We start from the raw sequence: 23,133 nt of genomic DNA, 5'->3' as shown, positions 1-23,133 counted from the left end.
GGCTGAGCTCGGGGTGGGTTGGTGGATAGTCCCCTCCCTCTCCTTGCCTGCTGCTGAGCAGACCCAGTGCACTGGCTGGAGCCTGGCCTCCGTCTGGCCACCCGGCAAGAAGGACAATTCCTGGGGCAGTCGTTATTTTAGGCCAGCACTACCCAGCTAACAGCCCTGGAGACTGAAGCCTTCTGTTTACAAGGCATGGTCTCCCCGACCCCCTCACTACTCAGCTCAGCCCTGGTCTTGAGTAATGGCCTCTTCAGGGACGAGAGCGGTGTTCTAGGCTCCCCACAGCCCATTGCATCCTGGGTCTCTGTGCTGAGATAGCCGACTAGAGGGACAGTCTGGTGGAGACACTTCGCCTGGGCTGAGACTCCCCTTCACATGCACTTTGAGGAAAGAGGAGAATCTTGACCAGCTTTCTCCAGCCCTGCCCTGGCCCGGACTCACACAACAATTCTGGCACATGCAAGCTCCCCCCTGAACTCACCCTCCTCCCAGCCCCAACAGGCCCTAGGGAATGACCTGGTTGGGAGCACAGAAGCCAGGCAAAGAGTAAAAAAAAAACAAAAAAAAACCAACACATTAAACTTCTCTGGACTTCCAGGCCTGGGGCTGGGATGAGGCTTCATCTGCAGGAGGGGAGCAGATGTGACCTGGATCCGGCCTTTCACAAACTGGTTCAGCTGGGCCTTGCCAGGTGGAAGTGTGGTCTTGTGGCTAAGGCGGGAGGTGAGAGTCAACTCTCCTGGGTTCTATTCCAGGCTCTGCAGGTGAGTGGTGCGTTTTCCCAGGTATAAACGAGAGATCATAAACATCTACCTCTTAGAAGGGGCTGGGATGCCAAATGAAAGGCACGCAGAGAGCCCCACTCCCTACAGGGTTGTTAGAATGACACCTTGGAAGCTTTCAGAGTAGCGGCTGTGTTAGTCTGTACCCGCAAAAAGAAAAGGAGGACTTGTGGCACCTTAGAGACTAACCAATTTATTTGCGCATAAGCTCTCGTGAGCTACAGCTCACTGGAAGCTGAAATCTCTAAATGAATTTGTCCTTTGCCATTCATGCAACTTGTTATTTCATTGCTAATAGCTGGGTTTGGGCTCCAGCAATTAAGTTACGTCCTGGTGCGTGGGCATGAGCCAAGGTGACACCATCCTCCCCAAGCTTTTGGATGCTTCTGCTGAGAGGCTTTATTATTTTATAACAGGAGAAAATGTATCAGACTGGTTGTATTGGTAACTAGTAAACATAGGACCAGCAAAAAGAACGAGGAGTCCTTGTGGCACCTTAGAGACTAACAAATTTATTTGAGCATAAGCTTTCATGGGCTAAAACCCACTTCATCGGATGCATGCAGTGGAAAATACAGTAGGAAGATAGATATATACACAGAGAACATGAAGAAATAGGTGTTGCCATACCCACTATAATGAGAGTGATCAGTTAAGGTGAGCTATTATCAGCAGGAGAAAAAAAAAACTTTTGTAGTGATAATCAGGATGGCCCATTTCCAACAGTTGACAAGAAGGTGTGAGTAACAGTAGGAGGAAAAATAAGCAGGGGGGAATAGTTTTAATTTGTGTAATGACTCATCCACTCCCAGTCTTTATTCAAGACTAATTTAATGGTGTCCAGTTTGCAAATTAATTCCAATTCTGCAGTTTCTCGTTGGAGTCTGTTTTTGAAGTTTTTTTGCTGAAGAATTGCCACTTTTAGGTCTGTAATCGAGTGACCAGGGAGATTGAAGTGTTCGGTTTTTGAATGTTATAATTCTTGACGTCTGATTTGTGTCCATTTATTCTTTTATGTAGAGACTGTCCAGTTTGACCAATGTACATGGCAGAGGGGCATTGCTGGCACATGATGGCATCTATCACATTGGTAGAAATGCAGGTGAACGAGCCTCTGATAGTGTGGCTGATGTGATTAGGCCCTATGATGGTGTCCCCTGAATAGATATGTGGGCACAGTTGGCAACGGGCTTTGTTGCAAGGATAGGTTCCTGGGTTAGTGGTTCTATTGTGTGGTGTGTGGTTGCTGGTGAGTATTTGCTTGAGGTTGGGGGGCTGTCTGTAGGGAAGGACTGGCCTGTCTCCCAAGATCTGTGAGAGAGATGGGTCATCCTTCAGGATAGGTTGTAGATCCTTAATAATGCGTTGGAGGGGTTTTAGTTGGGGGCTGAAGGTGATGGCTAGTGGCGTTCTGTTATTTTCTTTGTTGGGCCTGTCCTGTAGTAGGTGACTTCTGGGTACTCTTCTGGCTCTGTCAATTTGTTTCTTCACTTCAGCAGGTGGGTATTGTAGTTGTAAGAATGCTTGATAGAGATCTTGTAGGTGTTTGTCTCTGTCTGAGGGGTTGGAGCAAATGCAGTTGTATCATAGAGCTTGGCTGTAGACAATGGATCGTGTGGTGTGGTCTGGATGAAAGCTGGAGGCATAGTAGGTAGGCATAAAGGCATTCCAGTATAGGGTGGTGGTAATGTGACCATCACTTATTAGCACCGTAGTGTCCAGGAAGTGGATCTCTTGTGTGGACTGGTCCAGGCTGATGGTGGGATGGAAATTGTTGAGATCATGGTGGAATTCCTCAAGGGCTTCTTTTCCATGGGTCCAGATGATGAAGATGTCATCAACGTAGCGCAAGCGCAGAGCACTAAACCATCCTATGTATTTTATGGGGCACTCATCTAATAATGAACTGGGTCATGCTTGTGTGCACTGATGCTCTCTACTGGATGGAATCGGAATGCCTTGGCTGTGTGTCATAGGCCCTGTACTGCTGACACTTAAAGGGGATTGTCCTTTAAAGTTCAAATGGCAGCGGCATCTGCTTTGAGAGCGGGGTGATCTGAGCTCTGCCCTCTCTGTCAACATGAAATTGTGGTATGCAGCAGAGTGACACGTTCAGGGGCCATGTCTTTTTTATAGAAGTACCATTTTAATCCTTTTGTTAATTGTTGCCAATTAAGGCCCTGATTCAGCCAGGTACTTAAGCACATGCTTGACTTGAAGCATGTAACTAGTTGATGTTCATTATTATTATGAATTTGTATTATGTACCTAAAATTAGACACATGCTTAAATACCTTGCTAAACTGGGGCCTGGATGTTGCTAGAGTGTGTGATTTGGTTGCCTGCATGTTTAACCCAGGAGAGCGGACGCAGAGACAGCAGAGTTGACATTCCCAATTCCTAGCAATTTTCTGGTAGGCAATTCCACCCCCCCCCCCTTTGCAAAGATCTCTCTGGACGGGACAAACCATCCACCCGTCGACTTGGGCTTTTCCATTAGGCAGCCTCTGCCTGTTGATTTAATGAAGCTCATAGCATTGATTTCATGGCTTTATGCTTTGCCCTCCGAAAAGGGCCTGTGGCATTGTCCATTTAACTGGCATTTTAGTCATGCCCTGCCTAGCTCTTCCCCATTTCTCTGAACATCTGACCTGACGAGGCTCAGGTCCAGAATCCTCTGTTTCGGTGGCAGCTAAGCCGCAGTCGGTCGGGGTGGGAGGAGAGGATATTTCATTAACTGGATCAGGAAAACCATGAATTCAGGTCTTTGCAGGTAAGTTGGAGCCAGACCCTGTTACCCTTCCTTATCCGCGTTGTCTCACAGACAATATTGCCAATGGCAAATGTTCACAAAGCTTGAGGCTGGCCTGCCAAAAATATGAGATTGGTTTACAGATCATGATTTTTGTAAGTTGGGTTCCTTTTATTTGCCTTCCCTTTTTCTTCTTTCCACCTTTTAGGTCGTGCTTGTTTCATGGTTTCAGGCTTTTCTCTGCAACTATGTGGGCCAGAAACTTTGTTTTTAAATGAAAGCCAGGATGCTCCTGACTACAGCAGCTGCGGCTTTAAGAAAACCTGTGAAAAAAACCCACAAGCGTTGGCAAGACTGCGGCGATTGAAATGGGCTTAGGGCTCGGGTGCGTAAGGATTTCAGGATCAAGCCCTGCACTAGGAAATGTGTTTCATATTGCTTGTGCTCAGACGCATCGCTCTGCAAGTGTGAAAGCCAGCGCCTGCTCTCTGCTGTGGACTTGGGATCACTGCCGTTCTGTAGGGACAGCAGGTGCCTGGTCTTTGAGAGTCCTCGTTTGACGTCTTACGCACTTTCCTGGGCACGTCCAAAGATGGGCCCAAGTTCTTGCCGTTTTCAAAGAGCTGCCCAATGGCCCGAACGAGCTGTCAATCAAAACACCTCTATGGCTAAAGAACTGCCCTGAGCCCTTTCCATGGTTCAGCTAGTCCCAGTGCTGGTGAATGGCTGCAGCTTGAGACAATGTCGGGTGATTAGCCATCGGAGCTCATAACCCCGCCATTCTGAAATCATACTTTGCACTTCTCCAGCACCTTCAATGAGAAGACTTTTCCCCTCAAAGGTGGGTCAGTGCCATTAACCCTGGTCTACAGGCAGGGTAACTGGGACAGGAAGTGACTTGCCCGAGGTTGTACAGCAAATCAGTGACAGAGCCAGGGCTTCTGACTCCTCATTCTCTGCTCCAACCATACTCCCTCCCCGAGCAGGAGTAGAACATTCATTTCCTGGCCCCTAGGCCCTGGACCAAACTACTGGATGTGCTATGCCAACTTCATGCATGAATGCTGGCCATGTACAAACAAGCATCCCAAGGCAAGGAGAATTTCCCCAGCTTGGGTCTTGCATGGGGCATCTCCCTTCGCAAATGAGTTGTGAATGCCATTACTATGCTTTCCTCTGTACTCTGCCACTCGCCTTCTCCCTGGGATGCGTGGGAGGAGAGAGGAATCCTTGTGAGGGCCATCAGGACCAAGTCATTGGATGTTGCAATGGTACGTTCTGTTTTAATGGCGTGGCGTCTTTCTTTGGGCTGTGCTAATGGTGGCTTCCAGGGCTCTAAGCCAAAGCCGGTACCATGTGCCCACCCTGCTGCTTTCACTGTCAGAGCCAGGTGCCCCAGAGAAGAGCGTTTGAGTCACTTGTCTTTGTAGAGAAGTGTTAAGAGTGAAATACCAGCGTTTCTTAAGGGATCGTGCTGAAATGTTGCCTGACCACTCAGCCTCCCCAGCCAGACGCACAGCACATTGTTTCTTTTCCTTGAGAACCAAGAGCAACAATTCTCCAGAATTACTTGTAATTTCCTGTCCAGCTGGGGCTTCCTACAACCCCAGCATATCTGAGCATCTCACTACCATGAATGAAATCAGTCCTCACAGTACCTCGGGGAGATAGGAAATTGCTAGTTATCCCCATTTTATAGATGGGAAACTAAGTCATGGTGAGATTAAGTGACGTGGCCAAGGTTGCACAGTGAGTCTGTGGCAGGGCTGGCCACCAAACTGAGATCTCCTGAGTCCCAGGTCAGTGCCTCAGCCATCGCCATCTTTCACACGCACATGCCCACATGTGATTTCAGCTTGAATCTCTTTATTCGATTACTTTTGTTCTCCTTATTTCCCTTAAAGTCTCCATGGGAAAGCCCAGTGGGGGTGGTGGGGGTCTCTGTAACCTGCTCCATCTTTTCTGCCTCCCAAAACGGCAGCTGCCCCTGCCTATCAACACACTTGTCTGGCTTTCAGTCTGCTGGGCGAGCCAGGCAAGTCACTTCCCCTTTCTGGGCCTCCATTTGCCCATCTGTAAAATGGGTGTGATAAATAACTCCTCCCCCTTTGCCTTTCTTGTGTGTTTTGATTGAGGCTGGGCCTGGCTTGTGCTGTGGGTCGGTGCAGGTCCTGGCACAGCTGATCTCGGCGGGGTCCTCTGGCTGCTGCAATAAGACACATTTAGAGGTCTCTGCAGGCAGGAAACGGAGGGATTGGTGGCTCTCTGGGTGGCGGCTGGGAACAACAGCAAAAGGATTTAATAAAAGGAAAGCTGTCCCCACTGCGATGCCGGCGGAAGGGGGCTTCAGGGAGCATGCACTGAGCCCTGCTTTGCTAAGGGGGCGGGGGGGCATAGGGACAGGCCCCATCCCCAACTGGGAGACGAGACAGGAACAGGGAATCAGCTGCTTCAGTGCAGGGGGTCTGTCCTCTGGGCTTCCCCGTGTCCAACATCCAATCGCTCCCAGCCTGGGGCTGTTCCTCGGCCACCCTGCCGGGCATTTGGGTCGCTGCAGCGATGGGCGAGGGCAGAGCCGCCATCACACCAGCCTCTCATGGGGCAAGGGAGCTCGGCTCGGGGGCAATAACCTTTCTGAAGAGGACAGTGTACGTCCCTCCTTATAGAAAGCTTCTGGATCCCACCCAGGTTCTTGCTGCTCGGGGCCAAGGGGCAAGGCGCTGGTCTCCTGCTCTGCCAGCTGCGGTCGTGGGCTTTGCGTAAGGGTGGCAGTGTGCTAACAACCGTCAAAACTTGGCACCGAGCTGCCCGATGCCAAGCATCGCTCCCAGCTGCTGTCTTGGCAGGAACGCTGGGGCCTGTCCCAGCAAGAGCTAAAAGCAGGTGGGGTTACAACTGGAGCCAAACCCCACTAGCTGGGGGTGGGGTTGTCACAGGCTCGTATCCTGTGTGATCGGGCATAGCCGAGGGGGCCTGGCAACACCCGTCCACCCCTGAAGCCTTGCCAAGCTTCGTTGCTGACAACCCCAGCCCCTGAAAGCAGCTTCAGTTCCATGGGAGCCCCTAGTTCAGAGGAGAAGCTGGGCTCAAGGCTATTTTCCTTACACGGCGGGGCCGAGAAGAGGGTGTCGCAGGCTGGGGCGAGCTCTCTGACGGGTGGCAGCGGGATCTTAGTGGAAGACCCTGTCACGTTTCGGCGTAACTGCACCTGCAGCGTAACTGCTGCCTGGAGTCGCTCCATGGGCCACTCCAGGCAGGTCTCAAGCCATCACCTGTCTCTGGGCAGGGACCTTTGAAGGTGGCGTTTGAGGCTTAACAGCTCTGTGAGGCCCCTTGTTAGCCCCCCTGCCTCTGGCAGCTGGGTGTCAATGCCACCAGCCTGTCAGCCACTCGAGCACTCCCCTCCGGGCTCGGCCAGCCTGTCTTTGCCTCGCGGGGGAACAATCGGAGCATCCCAGTCCCCTTCGAAGAGTTCGCCTGTGAAACCCACCTCCTGACGCTGGCTACTCACGGGAATCCCAGATCCTCTGTTCCCAAAGGAACCGGGTACCCCAGTTTACCAGTTGGCACCAATGGTCCTCTGCTGTGATATCGCCAGCCTCAAGGCCAGCGCCTGGGCCTTGCTTTCTGTCCGAGGGTGAGGAGCAATGTACGGCCAGCAGTTATAAGGTACCCCACAGCTCTCTCTAAGCAAGCACAACCATCGCAGAGACAATATTACAAGCAATGCAGAGTTGAACACACACGAACCATTCCAGCAGTCACCCATCCATCTAGTGGGGCACCAGCTGATCAAAGTCCTTCCAATCTTTCTGCCCCTTGGACAGAAGGGCCTGGCCGTTTGCTGGATCAGACTGAAGGCCCTGGGTCAGTTCAAGCTCATCCCGATACCAAAAGCCTTTGGCTCCTCGTCTGTAGAAAGCCCAGCTTGCCCCAGCCTGTGGGAACCACTCCAGGGCATGGCACCTCTCAAGAATGGTTAGGCTCAGTAACTTAATCACCCCCCTCCCCTCCCAAGTTCTTAGTTCCCAGAGGAGCAGCGGTCACCCTTCCCCACAGGGTTCCCCACAGAACCCAACCCTACATCAACCAGCCAGAGACTTCAGACAACAGCCCCCAAAGACACTGCGCCGGGCTGCAGTATCTGTCACAGATCCCGCCTGACCAAACCAATCGCAGGTGCAGGAGGCTTCCGTCTCTATCAGTCCAGGCTGGGTAGGATCGGACCCCGGGGCCATCCCTGTGCGTCCACAAAGTTCTGCAACCCCTTCTGAGCGCCAGGCAAAGCACAGTGCCTGGGAGAGCTGAGTGTGAACTGGGGAGCCAAGGAGCAGGTCTGCTTAGGGCACTGCGGGCTCTGGGACAGGCACAATAGTCACGGCGTGGAGGTTTCGCTGCGCCTGTGAGAGCTTGTAGGGCCGAGGTGGGGCCAGCACCTTTCCTTGGGGAACAGCGCAAGGCCGGTCGCTGGGCTGTCGGTGTCACTGGAAGCTGGTCATGGAAGCAGTGAGTAAAGACGCCAGCATCGGGCTCAAAGCAAATACCAATCTGCAGGTTCAGGGCCCAGTGACCCTGCCGGCTGCCAGCCAACGGGCATTACACAGGCGGTGCCCACCCGGGACCCAGGGCTGAAATAAGGAGCAATAGCGGCCCAGCCAAGCTCAGTGCCCTTACAGACTCTTGAATCGGAAGCGAGGCAGGCGCTGAGGAATCGCTGAAGCGAACCACGCAGCGACCTTTCACTCCAGTCACCGCAGCCTTCCAGCGCATCCCCCCACGGTGAGGCTGGGGGCAGCTTGCCCAGAGCGCCCAGGACGACAGAGGTGCATTTCTGTAGGGCAAGGCAGCTGAGAAAACAGCCCGGGGCACATGACAGCCAGACGGCCCCGCCTCTCCGATGCCCGGCCCCTCGTGCAGCATTTTGCACCAGTGCAGAGCGAGTGTGACGTGCCACCCTGTCAGCATGGCAGCGCCTCGGACCTCCCTGGCGCACTCATTTGGCAGGGGTGCAAACGACCACACAGGGCGCAGGGCATCGGAGGTTTGGGCCCAGGGTTCACTCAGTGCCCTGTAAAGCACTGGAGGGAGGGTTGGGCCTGGGATGAACTGCCCCACTTGTCTACCCGCCCACGCTGCATCAACGCCCAGTGAGCTGCAGCCCTTTTATGCTGCCCTAGCCAGCTCAGAGGGGCTGTAAGCCCCACCCTGCCATGGAATACTCCTGGCACAAGAGCCCAACTCTGGGGGTCTCAGAGCCCACACACCCAGTGCTGCACCCCCAGCCCATAGGGGCTGTTGTAGGAACAGGCACTGAGCGTATTGGGGCAGAAGGGAGAGCGGCTGAGGGTGTCAACACCCCAACTGTTCTGGGTCCCTGCGGTGACCCTTGGGCTGAACCAGCTTCCGCATGGGGGAGGTGCAAGTTGCCCCCTCCTTGCCAGCTCCGTCCAGCTGTCGCATTGGTGCAGGGATGGAGCTGGTCTCACTCTCTGCAGCGATGGCGGGGGGCTGCCCCGAAGGCCTGCCCACCTGTGATTTACAGGTTGTACAATTCACCCTGGCCGCAGCCCCATCAAACCCACCACGGCTCTCTGGGGCTTGCGTAACACAGAAGAGGGAGCGAAGGGCAGTTTCGCCTGCAGGAGGGGAGCAGAATTCAGCCCAAGGCCAGGGAGACGGCTCCGTTCAGTGGGGCGGCTGGAAGAAGGCGTGAAGACAATAAAGTGGTGAGCAGAGTGGACGGGGCAGGAGGTGGCAGGGTCAGCTGACCGAGAGGCAGCTCAGGGTTCAGAGGGGGAAAGGAGAAGCTGTGGAGGGCGAGAGGAAGCCAGCGAAGGGGCCCGGTCAGAGCGGTGGGAGTGGAAGTGGCTTTGAACAGCAGGGTTTGCGTAGATCAGCCTGAGAGGCTCTGCTGGCCCTGCTAGCCCAGCCCTGACGTGAGCCCCGTCCTGGGAGATGCGGAGCACCCTGTATCTCCCACTGGCCCGGTGCCTGCTCCGGAAGGTAAATTAGGCTCCTAGGTGGTGCCAAGGCCAATGCTCCCAGCACAAACGAGCTCCAGGTTTGCTGCCTAATTGGCGAGTGTCACTGTGACAAATGGGCAGAGATTGTATCCGTTAGCTAATTAAGTACGCCTGGCAAATATTTACCTGGCAGACCCCACTCACTTGCTGCCTTCGTTAGCTAATGGGCTCATTCATTCAGCTTAGGTCAATGCTTGAAAAACAAACGAATTATTCACGGCTCCAGAACCGCCGTTTGGAATTGGTGCTGACGTCTCTGGCAGGTACACGTAGCGACTGCTGATGCTGCAGGCAACGTGTGCGTGGAAAGGACATTACGGGTGGGACCAGGGATGGACCTGGCCCCAAATCCTCCAGAGCTGCTCACCCCTTAATTCGGGGGGGGAGCCAAATCCCAAATTGGCATCAAATCCAGACTTTGTGGTTTAGAGGACAGGAATTGGGGCCTATCCCACAGAGTTAGGAGCCCTCTAGCTCAGGGGTTCTCAGGGTAAATTTTTTGGTGGCCTCAGAGTGTGTAATAGGCACCTATGTAAGAAAAAGTCCCAAAAGCGGGACTGTCCCTATTGAAATGGGACATTTGGGCACCCTAGCTGGTGGCCACGCTCACGCTTTTCCCTAAAATACTTAGTTGGCTTTAGGAGAAACAAATAAATAGGCACATAGACACGTCTAAATCATTGTACTTTCTTTATTGCTAGCTAGTGAGTCTATTGCATGTTTGTTAATATCACTTTTCACAACAGATTTACTCAGCCCTGCCAAGCCTGGGGACAAATTAACCCCAAGATGGGGGGTCGGAGTAGGTAGTTAAGGCCAAGGGCGATCGAGTTGGGGGATGGAGCAGGGGAGACAGTGGGGGGCCAGAGTCTGAAGCCCCAGAGCCCAAAGCCCCAGAGCCAGAGCCCAAAGCCCCATGGCCGGGGGACGGGGATGAAGCTTAAAGCCAGGTGGCCGGAGCCTGCTGCCCCACTGCCCCTGGGACAGTGGGGAACTCACCGGCTGCCTGCTCCTCCAGCATTGTGTCCCAGCTGTCTCCAGAGGGGGGCAGCGCCCAACCCCTGCTTGCAGCCCCAGCAGACAACACCAAGGTGGTGCATCGAGGAGCAACGGGGGTGAGGGGCTGCTGCTCGCCTCCCCCAACCCCCCAGTCACAGCCCAGGAGGCTGTGGCTGCAAGAAAAGCCACTGGTGGCCACAGGCGGCCACAGTGGCCGCATTTGAGACTGCTTCTCACGGGCCTCTCTCTCTGTCGTCTGTTGCAGGAGGCATGAGAATGCTGCCAGGTTAGTGACATAGGTCGGTAGCCGGGCTCGTATGTTGGTACATAGGGAATAACCGTGGCTCTTGGGTAGCGATCTGTCAGCGTGGTTTTCCCTTAGTCTTCCTGCTGCGTAGAGAGCAAGGACCCAAGAGACCCCGAGCAAAAAGCAGGGAATACAGAGCTCAGGGAAGGCACCAGCCTGCCCCAAAGCTGCGTTCATAGGCCTCCGGCCTAGCCCTGCTCCCCCTGAAAGTGACACAGAGCCCCGAACTAAGTACCGAGCATGCAGCCGCGTATGCGTGCACGGGGCTTTGTTCGCACCAATGGCCTCTCTGGAGTCAGCACCACCGTGCTCGGCTGCACTTGCAGGAGCGGGGCCAGATTGGTGTCAGCGGGCACAGGACTTCCTGGTGGCTGACGCTCAGGGCCAGTTAAAGTGGCTGGTTCTTGTCCCCAGTCAGGCTCCTTCATTCACTTCCCTGGGAGGGAGGGGGGGTCATGCTGTGCAGCTGCCCCAAGGGAATAATCAGGGAGGTGCTTTTGGAGGGGCCCCTAGGAGACTTGCTTCCCCAGAGCTCTCTGCCCCGGTGTTGGCTGTGGCAGGAAATGCAGGCCGCCCAGGAGGACACAAGCGAGCACTTAGGGAAGGACCTGGGAGTGTGACTAACTATGGCTGGAGCTGTTACATGGGCATCAGGACAGGGTCCACTTTCCCCCACCTGCCTGCTTGTTCGCTTTAGTCTATGGGCCCGGCTGCCGGGGGATCGAACATGGTCTGGGAGCCACCAGCTCCCTGCCCCTTTGCATCCGTACGAGCCGCGTTCAGGCAGCCTGGCCTAAGGCGCAGGTGGGTCCCTCTCCCATGTTCTCGGAACAGGCAGTACCGACTGTCTGATTCCCTCGGGAGGCAGGAAGGGCAGGCTCCGAGCCTCAGCCTGGAACATGAGCCACAGCTGAAGCTGCTCCGGCATGCCGAGGAGCGGTGTGATCAGTCTGTCTCCCTGCTGTTTGCCTGGGCAGAGCTGACGCAGCACCAGTGGTTCCCCCCTCCCACCCCAGGGCCCTGGGAACACCCCAGTGCAGAGGGAAGGAACATGAAACGGATGGTCAGTGATGACACCCAGCATGGCTGTGGGTCTGAGTAAGGCTGGCTCCGGGGGACAAGAGCCAGCCTGGTGTGTTTGTTACAGGAAGGGTGCATGGAGGCTGCCCATCCACTGCCAGCTGCAGCAGGCCCTGCGCACCGCAGCATTGCAGCGGGTTTCACTGCACCAGAGGAATGGGGATTCAGGACACCTGGGCGTGGGGGGTGCACAGCTGTGCTTCCAAGGGCCCCCTCCACTGCAGTCTGCTAGGAGGGCAGGGGCAGGGCAGGTGAGGGGTAAGGCCAGGAGCCCCCAGCTAATCCTGTGTATCTCAGCAGCATGGTATAATTTCTCTCCTGTCGAGTGGATGAGCCCTGGAGTTTGGGGGTGATTCCCTGACCAAGACAGGGCCATAGAGAGAGCCCCGGGATTACTGCCTGGGTAAGGAATCCCTCGTTCATTGTTTGCGTGAGCCCTGATGGATGGAGAGCCTGACACCTCTGCCTTGTCTCACAGCAGCCTGCATCGCTCTCTCTTAACAGCAGGGGGCTCTGGAAGACAAAGGGCAACTGGGGATCCCCGTTCCCACCAGAAGCATCCTGCAGGTGCCCCCAAGCCAGTCCCCAAGATATCCATCAATACATGGACCCCACCATCATCTGCGGGTTGCCAATTCCTGAACAGTCAGCGGAGGTGTTTGGTGTCATTCCATGACCCTGCATCACTGCTCATGCTTTTGTAATAACACCTTGCACGTCGGTAGTGCCTTTCATCTTAGGCTGTCAAAGCCCAGTACAGGCACTCATTAAGCCTCACAGCAGCCCTGTAAGTATTATCGTCATCATCATTCTTATAATTTCCACTGTGCAGAGAGGTAAACTGAGGAACAGAGAGGTTGAAGTGACTTGCCTAAGATCACAGAGGAAGTCAGTGCCAGAGCTTATAATATGCAGAAACTCAGAAATTGTCTCGCCCTTTCCCGCCACAGTAAACACACTGCGGTAGCCCAGAACAAGTTGTGTGCGCTAACCATAAACCAGCATGGTCAATTTGCTCTTGGGTCACACCGGAGCTAGCCATGGTAACTTCTGCTGTGTCCCATCTCTAGCGCAACAGAGCCAGTGTCGTACATTTGGCCTCTTTTTGCTCTGAAACAGTCTCTCTTCCAAAATCTTAGACCCCCTGGAGATAGTGTAACCCAGCTATCCTCAGGAATCATTTAGCTCCAAAGTATTTGAGAGGATGATTAGATATACATCAATCTAAGCAGGCACTATCAGACAGTGGGAATTCACCCAGTATTGGGGGGAAGAGCCCCTGGTAGCACCTGTATGACAGTAGTATTTAGAAGCTCCAGCCACGATCAAGGCCCGCATCATGCTGGGTACTGTATATGACAGACAGGCCCTGCATGCAAGAGCTCACACTCAAAATAGGCGAGACAGACACAGGAAGTGTGTTGTTATCCCCATTTTACAGATGGTGAAACGAGGCCCAGAGTGATCAAGTGACTTGCCCAAGTTCACACAGGGAGTCAGTGGCATAGCTGAGAATTGAAGCCAGGTGAGTCCCTTAGGCACAAGACCATCCTCCTTCTCTGTGAGAGCAGCTGTCTCATTCTGGTGAGGTGGTGACTCCCCGTCTCAGCCAGGGGCAAAGTACAGCTGCTGGCAGTTTACACAGGCTGGTGGAAGGTGCTGAAATAAGCATTTTCGGCGCAATTTGGGCAATCCCATCTGAAGCAGGACCTTGGCCATTGTTATGTAAAAGCGCTTTGCTGATGCTCCGCCAAAGTGCTGACAGCGGGTATCTCCGTTTGTCCTACTTGGGCAGGTGTCATTCCTATGGGACCATGATGGGGGTTGAACCCAGCACAACCGGTGTGGATTGGGAGAGGTTTAGCAGTCTGAGCACAGGAGTAGGAGTCAAGTACTTGGGGCAGGGGGCGAGTCTCACTCCCCTTGGGCACGTACCCTCTCTGCACCTCAGCTTCCCCACCTCTACAATAGGGGCAAATACTGGCCTATCTTACAGTGCTGTGAGTCTTTAATTCGTTCAGCTTTGAGAAATTAGGCCCCAGAGACCAAACTGGAGAAACCATTTCCACAGAGTGAGAAATAAATGATCCCGGTGAGAGATCAGCAAAGGGTTTCCCTTGGGGGCAATTTTGTTCTTGCCGCCTTAAAAAACATCTGCAAGGAGAAGGGAATTGTGGAGACTTGCAGGAATCAGAGAGGAAAGCTCAGGGATTGTTAGTGTGAATCCACAGCGCTCGCAGATGTGGGAATGCTGCCACAGGCCAGGTGAGCTGAACGCACATCAGAGGCTGTTATAAGAAACTCTGCCCCAAAATCAGCTCCTTCAGCAAACAAACACGCAAATACCACGGGAAGCTGCAACCTTCTGACTTTGCCTTATCCTCCGAGCAACATGCATTTGCAAGGCTTCTGCAAGGAGGTAGGAAGGAAGGGGTCAGATGCTGAAGAAGACCTTCAGATGGCTTGTTACCATGATCCCAAAGGGACCAGCCCAGCATGCCAAGGAGGAACTGAATTCAGGTCAGCAGCTCGTGGGCCAGCCGAATCTTGGTGTGCTACTTAGCAACAACCTCACACCAGCAAAACAGGGGCCCACTATCTACAACAATGCAAGAGTCTTCTCCAGCCAAAGCAATTCACGTGTCACCCGTAGGCCACTATATGTAGGTTGGATGGATGTCTACCAGCCACTAGAATGAGAGACAGCTCCTGGCGACCAACGTACAAAAGCAGATGGGCTGCCTGTCCAGAGAGGTACGGAGTACTTGTCAAGTCTCCTCAGCACATTAAGAGCCAAAGGTTGAATAGTCTAATGCAGCAAATGAAGAGAAGTCCAGGCAATTCGTGTGGGGGAGGGGAGGCTTTGTCCCAAATCCGGAACTATACTAGTCATTAAATTATGGGAAACTTCAGTTCATATGCAGATACGCCCACACCATGCTTAATGTCCTCCCCTTGCAAATCACATCTCTCCATTCTGCTGTGGCAAGATCTTATCAGCATCATTTTATGGGAAGAAGGCCCTGGAGTTCACTGAGTGTGAAATTCACCACTGTTCCAGGGGCTGGCATACAGCACAGAAACCATTAAAGTCCTTAGCGATAAGCAGTGTATATAAAACTTGTACTGGCCCCCTGCATGCAGTTGGGTTTTTCCCTCTGTGACCTCTAGGATTTTTGTGTAGCTGGCTTTGACAATAGGGAGGTGAACTCTGAGGTCTCTTCTCATTTATTCCACCCATCTGAGATCTTACCCGCTCTGAGGCTGAGGTATCCTGATCCTAGTGATTCACAGAAATCCTGACCAAGCCCGGGTGAAAATCTGGATTGAAAATCTGGCCTGTTTCCATAATGGAGGACACAGTTCATCTCAGCGGCACCTTTGGAACCATTTGAGGGAATTCTGACCCCATGGCCTGCTCCAAAGTCTACCAAAATCACGGGAACACCTCCCACTGACTTCAATGGGCTTTGGCTCAGGCCCCTCCTGCCTAGATGCAGAGCAACCTTTAGAGCTTAATAATACGGGCACCTTCCAAAGTGCTTTATAGCCACTAATTAACCAGACCTCACAACACCTAGGTGAGGAATTTGTGTGTTGTTATCCTTCATCTGACAGCCGAAGCTCAAGGTTACTCCGTGAGTCAGTGACAGAGCCGGCAACAGAATCTAGGCCCTGCCCTAACCACTAAACCACACTCCCTCCCCAAGTCATGCTGCGCCTCTCACAGCCCAGTGTATGACTAATGGTAACTTAGATGCTTTATTGGTCTGGGGGCTTGTGCTCACAGGTGTTTTGGTGGCATGACTGGCGACTGCCATGCACCTGTCTCTGCTGGCCCCTTGTCCTCGCACACCTGTCATCCCTACCCCATTGCAGTCGACTAAGTCACAAATTGGCGCAGTCCCAGCTTGTGAGCTCTCTGGGGCAGGGGCTGTCTGTGTTATTTGTTTGTACCATGCCTACCACAATGGGGCCCAGATTTCCAGTAATCAATATAATTATCCTCATTTGAAGCTTTCAGGAACCAATGTAACGTAATTTCTCTCCACTGGTAAAGCAGCACAAGGTACCGATCCCACACTCTGGGCTCTTGGTCGTGATTTTAAAAAATATCACCGTGTCAAAGCTTAATTCAAAAAGAATCTGAATGCTTTTTTTCAGGTGCTTGTTGGCCAATTCTTCCAGTGATTTTTAAGCCCCTTCATTCTCGGGGTGTCTGTGAGATTTAAGGAGTCCCTGGCTCCTTTAGTCAAGGCACTGAAACTCAACAGGGAGATACTTATATAATGGACTTTACTGACTATGTCTGCCCTCCGGGTGAAATTCACCCCAGGACAGAGGTCCCACTGTGGTGTTGGAGTGGGGCGTAAGTGACGCAGTCCGTTGTGTGCATAAGCTGCCTATCCGCCCTTATGAGCTGCATCATTGTTCTGTACACTAGCATCTGCAGTATATCTGGGAACCCCCATAAAGGCCGTGATGCCTTTGGAAACGTGACATGCGTTCACTATGAATAAACAGGAGCTATCTAAAGAGATCCGTTTGTTAAGGGAGGTTTCTGACACAGAAGCGAGAGAACACTCCACCTCCTAAATCCACATCCACCACCTCAGAGGCAGCTGTGTTTATACAGAGGGTGTCCTGTGCATTAGCATTAGATCTTGGGAAATCACTCCCAACGATGTGTTTGGGGAAGACGAGCTGTACCTTGATAAGAGACCCGTTGAGGGAATTCGAGGCTGGAGAAAGGTGCCAGACCATGGCTCAGATACCCACATCCTCTTTTCATTGGCAGAGGAGATAACAACACGGGCAGTAGGAGTGCAAGCTTCCCACGCGCAACCCAGCTGCTAGGCCCTGGCCCTGATCCGCAGGAATCGCTTCCAAGAGGGAGAGGGTCACACAGTTGTCTTCACGGCCCATTCAATCTCTGACCTCTCCTGCGACTGCCCTGGAGGCATCGCTATTGGTGATTTTAGCAATATAGACACCTGTGTGCTAGGAATCGGACTGAGACCCACCCTCCTCCTCCCAGTTCTGGCACCATCCCACAGAAACTTTCCTCCTCCGCCCTCTAGTTCCATCCTCTACTCCATCACCCGGTCCCTGATTTGGAGGTTTCTCTGCTGCCTTCTGCCTCCAACACCTTGAGGAGTCCATGTTTGCTTATTTGGGTGGAGCCTTTTAGATGGGACAAAGCCACGGTCTTGACTAAAACTTTTAACATCCCTAAAAAGGGGCCACTGCCTCTTCCAACCCATTCTAACCCTCTGAACAAGCCAGTTTCTGCCCTGGAGGCGTTCCAGTCTATGTCTAGTAAAGCCCCATTTAGGAAAATTCCAGAGGGGCCCCAGAGAGGCCTCCAGCTCACCCACCCACCTGATTGCCACCCCAAAAGCCACCCAGTGCCTATCCAGATGATCCCCTGCCATGACAGTGGTACCTCAGCATCCCTCCTTCCCACCTGGTCAAACATCACACTCTTATTGAAAGAGCAGAGTAGGAGCTTTTCTCAATGAACCCATCCATTGGAAACCCAGTTTGGAATTCTTTCTCGGCTATTTTCCTAACCTTAGACCTGCTGGGGCATGTTCCTCGCGCCATCTCAGGCTGTTTCCAGCAAGACAATAATAACGAAGCGAGTGCATCTGCTTTCTGCACTTCCTGGTGGGAGCAGATTTAAAGGCAAGGGAGCTGACCGCTGCTTATGCTTTTCAGGCAGCATTTAAGTCTGTAAGACTAATAAACCTTGTCTCCACTCCCCTTTCCTCACTAAAACTACCCACTGTCACTAATGATGGCACAGATCCACCTGTGATAGACCAAGGTGCCATAAACCACTGGCATTTTAACTGCTATGTTGTCAACGCCTGTTCTGAGCACATACACACTAGCCAGGTCATGGCAGTCTCAGTATTACCGGACATTTCATAATTTTACTGCATGCTGCCCAGCACACAACCCAATCATAGCTCTCAGCGTCAGCTCTGCCAGTTGGGTGCATTTACTATAAATAGCAGCAAAGATGGGCTCCCAGTTCCATTTACACTCACCAGACACCACTAACTTTACGAGGGGCAAAAACTGATACTTTTGAGGTTCATTTATTAGGACAACTAGTACTCAGTAGGTGGCTAGTGCAATCATTACTGAGCAAGAACGAAATTAACCCTGACCTCTTTTCTGCCTCCTGCATTCTTCTCTCTGGCTCTTTTGGATAATTCAGTTATCAACCCTAACTATGGAGCTGTGTATTCCAGGCTGTGTTTAATTTGCTCATTCAACCAGCCAGCGTTATTTTCCTCGGTTCCCAGAGCTCCTTGTTCTTTTCAGAAGCCCGTGGCAATGTGCATCTCTTATGTAATCAACTGGACATTTCTTTGCACCACCCTTTTTCTTCTCATCAATAATCCAACCCTCCGTCACCTGAGCCACTGTCCGACGTCTTAGCTTGTCTCATCTCATCACGTCTTAGAGGCAAATTCTGCTCTTCATGAATGCAATGCCCAATCTGTAGGAATCATGGGAGTTGAAGCCACATCAGTGAATCTGTCCACTGGCTCGCCTTTCCCATCACATCCAGCACAAACTACAGTACTTGTCTTCATTTTTAGGGCCTATCTTCACCTTAGCTATCATCTCATATACATGACAGAGCTGGCAGCTCTGCCTCCACTCCCCCAACAATGCCAGCGTGGAGCGCTCTTTGGTCTAGTTTGTGGTCTTTCTCCCATGCTAACTTTATGTGTGGGAGGAGGAGTTCCCCATAAAAATTTTCAAGGCCACCTTGTTGTGCTCCAAATCCCGCCTTAAACCCTTCTGGGTTGTGATGCCTACAAAACATGCAACAATAGCTAGGCAGTGGGCGCTGTGACTGCTGTTGGTTCCACTGATCATAACTGTTTCCCTGTTAGCGCGTGTTCCTTCCCCTGCCCCCGCAACCCCTGTCTGTTCATCGTATCCACCTGTTGGCTCTTGTCTTATAGTTTGATTGGAAGTTAAATGGGCAAGGACTGTCTTTTTGGTATATATGTGAACACTGTCTAGCACAAGGGACCCTGACTGGGCCTTGCAGGTGTTATCTCAATACAAAGAGTACAAATAATTTTGATGTGTGGATGGGAACTTAGCCATGTTCTTGATCCACAGTAGAGCTTTGGGAAGTCCAACGAGCTCCACATAGCCAGACGCTGAGGGAGCCCCAGACAGGCACAGGGGACTGATTGAAAGATGGGGACCTAAGGCTTTAGCACAGATCAGAGACACAGTTATCTCCACTGTAAAATGGACCAGCACTTTAATCACCTTGGGTGTCACCTGCATGGTGAGCAGGTTCCTGGAATGTCTGAAGCTGCAGGGCAGATGGACATTTAGACTGTATGTTCCCCCAGTTAGTGAATGTGTCGGATTTTCAGTTTAATCAAATGCTGCATGCCTTTGCAGCGCCATCATAGCATATAATCACCAACTATAATAATAACCATTATGATTAAAGGAGGAATTTCAAAAGCACCAAAGAGAATTAAGAGCACAAGTCCCAATTATTTTCAATGCAATGTGTGCTCCTAAATCCCTTACGTGCTTTGAAAAATCTTCCCCATTATTCTTCCAGGCTGAGATTTTCAAAGGCACTTTCAGGGACATGTGGGTGCTTAACTCCTTTGTTCCAGAACTGTGCAGCCTTCTTCCTTCCGTCTTTTGAATGTTTCCCATGGTAGCTTTCTCAGACAGCAACTTGTCTTTTAGATCCTACTAGAATGCCTCCTGAGTCCACCTTAACCATGCCCCCACAGCCCTCTTCAATTCTCTATCCGAATGTGACGAAAGCCATGCTTAATAAAGCCAGAGTCTGAAACGCTACAGCGGAATTGGCTACCTGCTTAGACTTTATCATAAGATAACAGCTTCTGTGGCAGGACAATGCCAGACTAGACAAAGCTTTAAATGAAAACTATATAGCTTTCATATATATATTTATATATATATATATATATATTTCATATATATATTCAGCGTTACATGCTCTGCCTCTTGGGCTGGGTTGGCGGCAGAGCTGAAAGGGTGGAAGTGTATAAACAGAGGTGCCTCTCTGGGCAAAGGTCTTATTCTCACGTCACCGTTCGTTTCGTTTCAGGTGGTTATGACTTATCATAAAACACCATGAACCATAGGCAGTCACAGGGCTCAATCCTGCCCTGAATTACACCCCAGCAACTCCACTGAAGTCAAATGGATTGCATGGGTGTAACTAAGGGCAGGATTTAATCCACGGAGACAAATTTATCCCCAATGTAGCAATGGAATGCCCTAGGACTGTGGCTGACCCGTAGCCAGTCTGCAGTTAATAACTCTGAAGCAGGTGTACTTGTGCTCATAAGCAAAAGGCAGCAACTATCATCCCTGTTTGATATGCAGCCCTCTGTTCCCAGTGCTAGGGAGCCTCTTGGCTGGAAGGGAATGATCAATCCCATCACTCCATCTCAGCTCAGGGATGAGCTGAGTTCCCCATGAAGTACAGGACAATGCTGGTGTGACGCAGTAGGGAGGGGGGAGTGTTGACCTGGGAATGTGGCAGGGGAGTTTCATCTGGGATGACAGGTTTCAGAGGAACAGCCGTGTTAGTCTGTATTCGCAAAAAGAAAAGGAGTACTTGTGGCACCTTAGAGACTAACCAATTTATTTGAGCATGAGCTTTCGTGAGCTACAGCTCACTTCATCAGATGCATACCGTGGAGCTACATGCTGTAGCTCACGAAAGCTCATGCTCAAATAAATTGGTTAGTCTCTAAGGTGCCACAAGTACTCCTTTTCTTTCATCTGGGATGGGATACCTGAGAGCCTGTAACCTGAGCCAGGAGGGGGAGGGGAAAGGTAACACCTCTGCCCAGGAAACTGGTCGAAGGCTGCAGGAGAGAGCCTGCTGGAGGGGTTGTGGTTTCAGTTTTGTGCTGGGTGGTGGAATGCAGGGAACCCCAAGGCTGGGGTCTAAGCTCCCTGCCCCCCAGAAGGACTTGACTGAGGGGTCCTGGTTGTACCCACAAGCTCTGTTTTAGGCTGTGTTCCTATTGTCCAATAAACCTTCTGTTTTACTGGCTGGCTGAGAGTCTCAGTGAATCCCAGGAAGAGGGGTGCAGGGCCTGGACTCCCCCACACTCCGTGACAGCTGGTTCTTTCCCTCTCTCCCTAAAGAGCGCCATATGGCCCCTCAGTCTCTTTCTCCTCTCTGGGGCTGGGTGTAATCTGTGCTGTGAGGTGTGCAGACGTCATGAGCAGATAAGCAATATTTTGACACTTTTAGGGATGCCACTGCACCCAAGAAACTAGCATTTGGAGTATCACAGTGGCATCTCAAGGTATACTTAATATTGCCTCAGTGTGTGTGTGTGTGGGGGGGGGGGGGATGTACTGGGTGATCTCTTGAGGTCACTTCCAGCCCTACATATCTATGACTATCTTCTTCCATGAGCAGATGAGCCATTTCTCATATTGACCCATCTGCTGGAATAGCCTCCCATATCCTGTGCGCCTTCATTTCCCTCCTTCCCCAGCCCAGACCTTGCTATGGATACTACCCCCAAACCTTAATATATTGTAGTAAACTGCATAAATAACACTATGGACATCACAATCTTTCACTGTTGCACCCTTCGTTCTTCCATACCCACTTCCTCCACCCTTTATTGCTTCTCACTGAGGAAATTCCAATTTCCATTGTAAGATCCCTGGGACAGATCTTCCCTTGTTATTTAGCTATTAATTCCACCACTTGCAACTCTGGGGCTGCAAAAATGGTCATTTTGAAACGTGAACCCTCTGGAATCCAGAAATAAAAATGTACACATTAAAAAAAGGTTCTGAGATGAGCCAATTCTGAAAAGAGAGAAAAACATGATTATCTGTGTGAAAGCGGGGCCTAGAGGTCCCAACCAAGTTTGAGGCCATTGTGCTAGGCGCTGTACAGACAGAGCCAAAAGTATTCTCTGCCCCGAAGAGCTTACAGTTCAAGTTGCTGAACCTGCTAAAACTTACACATGTTGACTTCCGAGTAACTAAGCCAACATGGATTCCAGCCCGTGCCAATCACTATACCACTCACTAAGAACAGCACAGATCCACCCCGGCACTCTTGTAGATTCAGAGATTTTAAGAGCAGAAGGGATTATCATGCCCGTCTAGTGTGACCTCCTGTGTATCACAGGCCATAGATTTCACTCAGCAATTCCTGCACCTAACTCAACAACTTGGGGGTGAACTACAGCATGTCTTTTAGAAAGACACCCGGTGTTGATTTCAGGACTCCAAGCGATGGAGAATGTACCGCATCCCTTGGTAAAATGGCTCAGTGGTCAATTAACCTCACTTTTAAAAATGTGCACCTTATTTTCATTTTGAACTTCAATTACCTCAGCTTCCTGAGAATGGATTGTGTTATGCCTTTGTCTGGTATAAGATATATTATATAAGATATAACCTTCTGGTATAAGATATATTTTCCCTGTGTCAGTAACTGTAGACTGCAATCAAGTCGCCTGTTAACCTTCTCTTGATAAACTAATAGACTTATCTCCTTTAATCTCTCACCATAAAGCATGTTTAACTCCTCATGACCAGCACTGTAGATGATGGCTCAAGCTGAAGCTTCTTCACAAAATTCCTAGTTGGGGAGGAAAGCTATGCAAAAGCCTTGAAGCCATGGACTGAAGTAAACAGTGCATTGCCATATATTTAGCAAATGTCATAAAATGCAAGGTATTATTATGACCGTGCAAACCACAGAAAGTCAGGGGGCAGGAGAAGATATACTTCCTGGACCGGAAAGCTGCCGAATGTCTAGACCCAGGGGACAGATGGTTTAGAGTAGGGTGTCACTGACTTCCCCCTGCAGGTAAATCAGCACCGAACTAGGACCTTGCAGGGTGATTGGAGTGGGGGAAAGAATGACTCTCCCTAGCACCAGTACAAATAAACAGCTGGGCCCTGTACGCTCTGTCAAAGTCCTGGGTGGCTCTGTTGTTCCCAGCTGCTGTTGGTGTCCCCATGAGGGCACCACCCCAGTCCCCAGATTCCCACACACCCCCAGTCCCAACTTCATTCCCATTCTCCCAAAGCCCCCTCCTCCAAAGCCCCCAGCTCCAGCTCCCCCCTCCCTCCTCGAGATCCCCTCTAATTCCAAGGCAGATCTAG

This window comes from Caretta caretta, chromosome 19, assembly GCF_965140235.1.
Source record: "Caretta caretta isolate rCarCar2 chromosome 19, rCarCar1.hap1, whole genome shotgun sequence".
Classification (NCBI taxonomy): Eukaryota; Metazoa; Chordata; order Testudines; family Cheloniidae; genus Caretta; species Caretta caretta.
Note: the sequence above shows the minus strand (reverse complement) of the source record.